Genomic DNA, 9,965 nt, shown 5'->3' on the forward strand with positions numbered 1-9,965 from the left:
GGGTGATTCTGTCGGGGCTGCTGTCCTGATCCCCGTTAGCACTTTCCTTGGGTGTCTCTGAGGCATGAGGGGCCACTGTGGTGTAGGACAAATCAGGGTGTGGGACTGGGTGGCAGTGTCCCCTTCAAGCTCCCATTCCTCCAAATCTCTGAAGTGCTTTTGCATAGAGGTTTTCAGACTCACGGGCTCTGAAGTCAGAGTGTCCTGGGCTCCAGTCCCCACTTGGTGCCTCACAGGACTGCCGTAGATGACCAAGATGAACGACATGGGAGTGCTTAGCAGGGTTCCAGGCACAGGCTAACCCCCCCAAATGGCCATCTATTAACAGTAATTGTCCATAACAGAGGAAATACATTCTTTAGTTTACAAAGTAAAAAAGTGACTCTCCGAGAGGCTGAGCCACTGGCAGGAAAGCAGAATCCAAACGCAGGTCTGTCTGTTTCCATCTTCCCAGGCTGCCTACCTCAAGGGTCCCAGCCTCTGCCAGAACCTAGGGTCCTCCCCAGGGTGGGCAACAGGCCCCTGGGCCACCTTGGCAGGAGTCCCTCAGGGAGTGGGAGGCCCAGGGCAGGCCGAGCCCAGGTGGGGCTGTAGGAGGCGCCCAGGTGCTGGGGAAGGGGGCAACCTGGCCCTTCTCCAAGCACATTCAGAGCCAACCCAAGGGAACCCCCGATTGTGTCAGTGCCAGCATGCCTGGGGCACAAGCATTGGAAACATTAAATATTCAACGTGTCGGCTGGCTTCCAAGCTTGGTAATTAAAACTCTTATTTCATATTTTACACAGGATGGACAGGGAGGGCATGGGGCTGCTCTAAGAGGTTCCATGGCTTCCTTGTTCACAGAGGAAGTGGCTCTCCTGAGGACAATTTCCCTCCCACGTGGGACCCACGCTGCCCTATTTATGAAGTGATTTCCTGGGAGGGCAGGGAGTGAAGGTCGGGAGGTGTCCAGGGTGTAGGGACATTCAGAGCTCCCAGCGCGGTCTCAGACTTTCTTCTTCTCCAGAATGGGTCTGTGTTCCCAGGAGCCTGCAGAGGCCTGGGCCTGGGGCCACTCACCCCTGATGCACAAGCAGCCTGGGAACAGCTGGCCCTGGAAATGGAAGAGGGAGGGCCCCAGGGAGGCGCGGGGGGGGGGGGGGGGGGGGGGGAACCTTCCCTTAGCGTCTGTTGCCATCTGCTGGCCACATGTTGAACTGCAGCGCCCAGCAAAGACCAACTGAGCTCTGGGCTTGGAGAGAGAGGAGATCGAGGAAAATCAGGCCTAGTGCTTTGGGAAACACTTTAAAAACACCATTCAGGTTTGTGAATCGTTCGCTCTGTTATTCTCCGCGGTCAAGAAATAAATAAGACTCGGACGTGGGTCTCTGGGGACCCAACCCGGCATGATAACCAGGGTGTGCACCGTCACCATGGTGGCCTGTCCCTTGAGTCCTAAGTGGGTGCTGAGCTCTGGATTACATGATTTAATGAGTTATCTCATTGTGGGGCTGTTATCATGCTGCACGCCCATTTTACAGATGAAAACACTCAGGCTGAGCGAGGCCCCCAAAGTCCGGAGACACTCTTAAGAACGACAGGTATCGGGTGTCAGGACTTACTGCAAAGCTGTGGTGGTAAGACGGTGCGGTCCCAGCCCAGGGAGAGACACAGAGACCAGGAGAGCCCGGAGGCTCGTTCCTCTGCTGCGCAGTCCTCCCCTCTCCAGCCCCCTGGGAGCAGGTGGGTCCTACATCTCTGGCTGCAGCTCCATCTGCTACTTGACCCCAGAATCTCATACCTACCCGCCTCCCGGACAAGGCCATCTGGATATCCCACAGGCACCGCAAACTCAGCACGTCTCGAACTGAACCCCGTGTCCTTACCCCATGTTCCCCTCCAGAGGGCGGCACCCTCGCCCGTCCGTCCAGTTGAACCAGTCCCCAATGCCAAAACCCCAGGAGTCACCCAGATTCCTCCCGCTCCCTCACTCCCACATTCGGGACTCACCAAGTCCTGTTCATGCTTCCTCCTAACTAGCCCTCCAATGCCCCCCCCCCCTCAATCTCCATAGCCACCCCTGGAAGCATCTCTCACGCGGACAAGCGCAGTCGCCTCCCCAGAGGCTTCTTCCCCTTCAGTCTTAAAACACGAAGTAGGCTTGTCACTCCTCTGTCTAAAGCCCTCCGGTTATTGGCAGATGGACAGACACATAGTTCAATGGAATAGAATTGAGAGCCTGGGAAAGAACTTATATATTTATGGTCAATTAATTTTCAGCGAGGGTGCCAAGACAATTGACGGGGAGTGGGGGGGAGGGGTAGTTTAGTCTTTTCAACAAATGGTGCTGGGACAACGGGATGTCCACACCCTTACCTCACGCCGTATACAAAAACTAAATCAAAATTGACCCGAAAACAGAAAGGATGAGAATAACACCTTTTTAAAGCGTTGGTAGGAGAATTCATTGGGCTAATGTTTGCAAAATGCTTCGCAGTATACACGTGTTTGTAGCTAGATGGGTAGGTAGATGGAGAGAATAAGAGAAAGGCGAATTGTTTTGCTTCTCTCTCAAAGCCAGAGCAAAAGCAGCCCCCTCTAGGGAAGCAGCCGCTGGGGTTCCCCATCGGAGAGGCTGGAAGGCAGAGCCGCACTCTGGCTCCGAAAATGTATCGGTTTAGGAGCAGCGAGACAAATGCCCCCGCTGGTAAGACTGTGTAGACCAGAGGGCACCGCACTAGCATTCTGTCAGTTAAGGAATTATAGCTCTTAGCATACCAGCTTCTGCACAATAAAATGATTTTTAAAACAACACTTTAACAAGCCGATTAAAGCATAATGCTTTGTTTAGTTACTGCCACAGAATGTTTTGTTTGCGAATTACAGCCTCGCGGATTTAATTTACTTTCTGCTGACACCCATATTAGGCGTGATGGACCAGGCAGGCCCCGCGAGGCTGCAGGCTCCGGAGCAGCACGGTGGGGACATGAGCTGAGCGGGGGGTTGGAGATGGGGAGAGGCTCCGCCGCTGAGCCTTTTTTATGGAAGAGGGGGCCTGGCCAGGCTTCCTCCCCACCCCCAGGCCCCCAGGGCCTCCCCATGGCCAGCACGCATCAGTCCCCCCGGAGGCTCTTCTTACCGGTGGGAATCGGGGCTTGGCAGGACACTGTGTGCTGAGAGCAGAGGCTGAAAACTGGTCTCCAAGGACCCAGTGCCGCCAACTGAGGGTTAACCTTGCTCATGCCATGACTTCTAACACGAAGGCCACCATTTAAAAATGGGAGGTCTCACTTAAACATCTGGATGTTGTGCTACTTTTGAAAACTGGGGAGAGCTTCCAGCACTGGCCTGGTGTTGTCCTGGCAGGAAGGAAGGCTGGCGTGAGAGGTCACGTGCTTTCCGGTTTGTCACGATCCTTCCCATTCCCTCCTGTCCCCCTGACAGTCAGGAGGGGGAAACTCACTCAGGTCCTGTCTGTGGGTGCATGTGAGCTGTGGTGTGTCCCCAATCCCATGTCTGTCATTCAGTGGCCCAGCAGGATACACACAGCACACGCAGAGCCGGGGCAGGGGGGGGGAGAGTTTCGTGATGGGATTATTTATGAAGGGGTGGGCAGGCTTTAGGAAAAGCCACAGGGAATGACCCGGTACTCCCGTGTACTAACACCTGGAGCTGTTACCATCTTAGGTCTGAAGTGATGCAAGGGGTGGCCCTGGAGAGGCAGCGCTACTGACGGAGCTGAGGTTGGATCCGGGGCTGCAGAACCCTCCAAGTGTCCTCTCCTCCCTCCCTCCAGGCTTCTCTGATGCACCCCCTGGGCCACACCAACTGGAAGCCCAAGACGAAGGAGTCCATCTGGGTGAGCCTCCCAGAACAGAACACAGGGTTGGATGTGGGGGGAGGGCAAAGACAGAATCTGGGGGAGGGCCGTATGGCAGAGAGCCAGCATGCCAAGTGTCCATCAAAGTGGCACAGCAACAAAATACACGCAGAGGACCAAATGTTCAAGAAAAAAAAAAAATAAGAGAGTGTGCATGTATTCATGTGGAAGTTAAGAATAAGTATTCTTATGCATTTACTAATGTGCCAATGCCTGGCCCACTTCCCTCACTGGCATCATGTTCTTGGTCCCTGTAGTCACCTGACTTTGCATCAGTGACACTGGGAAAGTTATCCCCTTTTCTGCTGACCCCTCCCACCCACCCCACACTCTTTTTTATTTCCATTTGGGGAAGGAGATTCCCCAAAACCAGACCCTTCCATCCTTCTCTCCACTCCCCTCAAGTGAGCTTGGACACTGCCCTCAAGAACAGCTCATTCTTTGTGTCTGCTCTGCTGCCATAGGGTAGCTCAGCAAGGCAGAGCACCCCGGCCCTGAGGGAGGGCTACCTGGTCTGATGGCTCCCCCATGGTGGGGAGAGAAACTCAGGGAGGGAGAAGTCAGAAGCCTCACTTCAGCCCCAGGTTCAAGCTGCATCCTCCAATTCAGATTTGCCGTTAGTATTACTGAAGTGATTGTCCCCATTTGATCTCAATTCCTTATGCCCTATATGGAACCTTTGACTTATTTTGGGGCTGCCCAGCATAGACTCTCATCCTGTGGGTCTCTGAAGAAATTCCCCACTTTATGAGCCTCAGAGGGAGACAGAACCCTGTAGAAGCCCAAAAGACCAGTTAGCCACTTTCCCAGCCTCCCTTGCAGCTAGGAAGCACGCACAGGACCGGGCAAAGGCAACCAGAGGACTTTGAATCAATCACTAGAGGCTCAGGGAGGCAGTTGCAGAAAGATTGGCTTCCAAACCAGCAGGGCAGCAACAGTGCAGACGGGGTGTCCATCGGCAGTGACAATGGTGGTGGCAGCAGCATCCTGGCCACTCCAGTTCTGTGACCCAATTGTGGGTATAGTTGCATAGTCACTAAGCCTGATTTTCCAGCCCTCCCTCCCTCCCAGGCACAATATGAGCCATCCATACCCTTTATCTAAATTTATTTTCTATCTTATTTTCTTTTCCCATCACCATTTATGCCCTCTTCCAGCTTCACCCATCCCTGCTACAATAACCACTCTGTTGTCCATGTCCATGAGTTTCTCTCTCTCTCTCTCTCTCTCTCTCTCTCTCTTTCTCTCTCTCTCTTTCTTCTTCTTCATCTTTGTCTTTGTCTTCTTCTTTGGTGAATTCCTCTTCTGCTAAAATCAGATAGACTCCATCCCTTTCTGTTCTGTGTAACCTTGAACTCCTAGTGATACCAGACCGACCACACATACCCCAAGAGCCAGAACCCTGGAGGAAAAAGAGGTAAATGGTCCTCCAACCTCTCCCCCAGCAACTGCTGCACAGACTGTGTGTCGATTTGGACTATCTTGATTGTAAAAAAGCAAAAACAAAACAAAAGCAAAGCCTGAAACTGACCAACAATTAAGGGAACCTGCTGGTCTACAGGCAGACTCTCGCCGGGAAACATTTTTCTCTGGCTCTTTTTCATCTCTTTCTCGCTGTCAAAATCACTTTCAGCCCCTCATATGGGCCTCTGCAATCACAGGCCCTCCTCTCTAGCAACAAAATGACTACAAAGGTTCTCGCCTCCCACCCTCCCACGCCATCCCACAAAAGAGGGTCTCTTCTGTTAGCTCCCTCAGAAGTCCTGGGTGTCCAGATGGGGTCACATGCCTGTCCCAACACACACCATGGTGGCAGGTAAATGGGACAAGCTAAACGCCTTAAGCAAATCAAAGCCCATCCCTGGAGCTGAATCTTCTCAAACCACAGGGTGAGAATGCACCCCCCCCCCAAAAAAAAGTCAACTTACTGTTGGCGGGGAGAGGGCACAGATGCTGGGAGCCTTTGGGGGACTCAGATATCTCGGGCTGGGCTCAGCTCCACCCCTGCCCACAGTCCCTTTCCCCTTTCATGTCTTAGTGGCCAGCTCTGTACCCCATGGAGGGGGGGGTGCATTTCGGAGCCCTCTCATTCCTGCTCTTCTCCAGGTTTGTGGGTCTCAGTAGCATTACCTCAAGTCAGTGGACAGAATTGTGTCTGCCTACACTTCACATGTTGAACCCTAACACCCAACACCTCTGAATATGACTGCCTCTGGCGATAGAAACTGAATGAGGTGGTAAGTTAACATAAGGCCACTAGAGTGATCCCTATTCCAATCTGACTGGTGTCCTCATAAGAAACTCTTCATATATATATTACAGAGAGACACCAGGGGCACATGCGTGCACAGAGAAAAGGCCACATGAGGACACAGTCAGAAGGCAGCCATCGGTAAAGCCAAGGAGAGAGGCCTCAGGGAAAACCAAACCTTGAACTTGGGCTTCCAGCATCCAGAACTGTGAGAAAACAACTTCTGTTGCTGAAGCCAACCAGTCTGTGGTACTTTGTTATGGCCGCCAGAGCTGACTAATCCAGCGGCCATGAAGTTGGAGCCACTGTGAACAGGGAGGGTCAGTCCAGCCAGGTTCCTGTCCCTGTCCCTGCTCTGCTCCTTGTCGGTGACATGACCCCGGGCCCAGCAGCATAGCTGGGGGAACACATTTTCCAAGACTGGTTGCTCTGTCCAGTTCCTGTTGGCCACTTGCAGACATGGTGATTGCCGAGAGCATGCCAAAACTTTCAACAGAGCGGGGGAGGGCTAGGGCCAGTCTATCCAGTACACTAGTCAAAGAAAACCACATGACCACACCTAACTTAAAAATCTCGCCCTGGCCAGAGCTCAGTGGTTAGAGCGTTGGCTTTCTGGACGCAGGTTCAATTCCCCTGTTAAGGGCACGTACCTCAATTGCAGGTTGCCCAATCCCGGTAGGGGCGCGTGGGGGAGGCAACCAATCAAAGTGTCTCTCTCTTATGTCAATGTTTCTCTCTCACTCTCTCCCACTCCTCCCTCCCTTCCACTCTCTCTAGAAATCAATGGAAAACATATCCTTGGGCAAGGATTTAAAATAAATAAATAAATCCCAGTGGTTTACAACAGTAACGGTTCATTTTTCACTCATCCTTTGTGGATCATCTGTAGCACTACCCATTCTTCAGTCTATGTTATCTTCACTCAAGGATCCAGGCAGAAAGCGTATCTCCATCTGGAACATGATCTTGTGGCTGAGAAAGAACAATGGTTCTTAACGCTAACATTCGGCTCAGGACTGCATGCATAACTGCCATTCACATTCAGTGAGGAAGCATGAGTCCACCAGCTGGGAAGTGTAGGCCTCCTCCAGGGACTGGCAGCAAATTATTGAGAACAATGGCACAATTCAACACATTATTTCTAGCAATGCCTTTTGCTTTAAAGTCTATTTCTCCGATGTTAATATAGCTAACAGACCCACCAGAATCTCTTTTACCATTCTTTTGGTTCAATTTTTCTGTCTTTGTATTTTAAACAGTGTATAGTTTGATTTTTAAAAAAATCTGATGTTACAATTTGTCTTGGGTTTTTAAAAAATATATATTTACTAGAAGCCCAGTGCACGAATTTGTGCACCAGTGGGGTCCCTGGCCTGTGGGATTGGGCTGAAACCAGCTCTCTGACATCCCCAGAGGGGTCCCAGATTGTGAGAGGATGCAGGCCAGGCTGAGGGACTCCACCAGTGCGCAATGGGGGCTGGGGAGGGATGTGGGAGGTTGGCTTGCTGGGGAGGGACCGCGGGAGGGCTCCAGAGCATGTCCGGCCCTTCTTGCTCAGTCCTGATCTGCCGGTCCCCAGCAGCAAGCTAACCTACCAGTCAGAGCATCTGCTCCCTAGTGGTCACTGTACGTTATAGTGATCAGTTGAGCGGCCTTAGCATGTCATTAGCATATTACGCTTTGATTGGTTGAATGGATGACCGGACGACTGGACACTGAGCATATTAGGCTTTTATTATATAGGATTGTGATTACTGATACATTTGAATTTATTTTTCCACTTTATCCTGTGCTTTGTATTTTTTCCAGGTGTTGTGTTTGTGTTTTTTTTTTTAGTTGTTTTTTTGTTTTTAAATTGATTTCAGAGAAGAAGGGAGAGGGAGAGAGAGATAGAAACATCAATGATGAAAGAGAATCATTAATTGGTTGCCTCCTGCACGCCCCTCACTGGGGATTGAGCATGTGCCCTCATTGGGAATCCAACCATGACCTCCTGGTTCATAGGTTGACACTCAACCACTAAGCCACACGGGCTGAGCTGTATTTTTTTCAGTTTTTATGTTCTTTTGTTTCTTCTTTTATTTCCTTCCTTTTTTCACCCCTTTCCATCTTTTTAAAAATATTATTTTTTCTTCTTCGGGTTTGGACAATAATTATTCTTTCAATGGTAAACTTCAAAAATCTTAACATTCATTTTTCATTAAAAGTCTAACACTAATCAATATTTTTATGGACAGCGCAAAGACATTAGATTGATTGAACTAATGGCTCCAATTCTTCACTTTCCCTGAGTGCAAACTCTTTGCCATAATCCTTCATGGCTCCCTCCTACTACAACTCTAGACTTAGCTATGTGACCTGCTTTGGCATGACATGTAAGAAGAGTCTTGGGAATGTGCTTGTGCGTTTCCATTTGCTCTGTTGTGTCCCTGCCATTGCCGTGAGAACTTGTCCAGACTACCTGGCTGGTGAGTAAGAGACCCATGGAGCAGAGTCAAGGCCCACAGCCAAGGCCATTATAGATCAGCTGATCCCTGACTTGTAAGCTAACCCAGCCAACCTCAGCAGAGCTTCCTAAACCACCCAAGCAGATGCCAGGTATGTGAGCAATAAACAAATATAATTGCATGCCTCTGAGGTTTTGTGGCTACTTGTTATGTAATATATAACTGATGCACACATTATAATGTTTTAACTCCAACAATCCTCATATATTTTATATACTATCATCCCATTATTTGGGATTTCCCTTTTATAATCCCACCATTTATAAACTGTTCTTGGTTTTTGCCCTTGATGTTTGTTTATATTTACCCACATTTGCTATTTTATTTGCCCACCAATCCTTCTTGTGCCTCGGATCTTCCTCTTGGAATCATTTCATTTCTTTCTGAAATACATCTTCTATAAGATCCTTCAGTTAAATTCTGTTGGGAGTAACTCTTTAGTTTTATTGATCTGACAAGTATTGTGTTTTCATTCTTGAAACCTCGTTTGCTAAGTATACAATTCTAGGTAGACAGTTAATTTCTCTCATCGCATTAAGGCTATCAATTCGTTCTGTTGTTGTTACTGTTGCTCCCATTCTTGTCGTTGAACAGTCAGGAGTTGGTGTCACTGTCATTTCACCGTCTGCCTTTAAAATCAGCTCTCGTGCCCGGTGTTCTGCAGTTTCACTGGACCTAGGTTTTCTTTTTCCTTATCCTACTTGGAATTCATCGTGTCTCCGGAGGTTCTTATCTTTCAAAGATTTTGGAAAATTCTTAGCCACCGTTATTTGACAACTAGAGGCCCGATGCATGAAATTCGTGCAAGGGGCTCAGCTTCATCCGGAAGGTCGTCGGGACGGTCATTCTGTTGTTCGGTCTAATTAGCATATTAGCTCTTTCTGATATAGGATTGCCTTGCTCACAACTTTACTATCTCTTTTTAACATAACTGATAAGCATATGATGGACTGTCTTATCCATTTCCTTGTCTCTCTGGGATGCCTTTTGTGGTATTTTCTTCAAATCCATCTTTTAATTTACTGATTTCTCTTCAGTTGTATCTAATTTGGTATTTAACCCTTCCAATGAGCCATACATTTAAAATGGATCTGCCTCTGCTGCATGTCTTCTCTGCTCATTTCCCCATGGGTTTTGCGTTTTTTAATTTCATTTGGAAGCCTATCTGTGGGACTTATATGAAACCTGTGCTGACAGTGAGTTCTTCCAGAAAGGACTTGTGTTTGCTTTCGCCAAGTACCATAGATACTATCTACCCAGGTCCGTTTTAGATTGAAATGTTCAGCTTGTGGGGTCTTGGCCCATGCAAACAGTGTGGCCAGAATTTGGCTATGTATCTACTAGGGAA

This window comes from Plecotus auritus, assembly GCF_963455305.1.
Source record: "Plecotus auritus genome assembly, chromosome: 5".
Classification (NCBI taxonomy): domain Eukaryota; kingdom Metazoa; phylum Chordata; class Mammalia; order Chiroptera; family Vespertilionidae; genus Plecotus; species Plecotus auritus.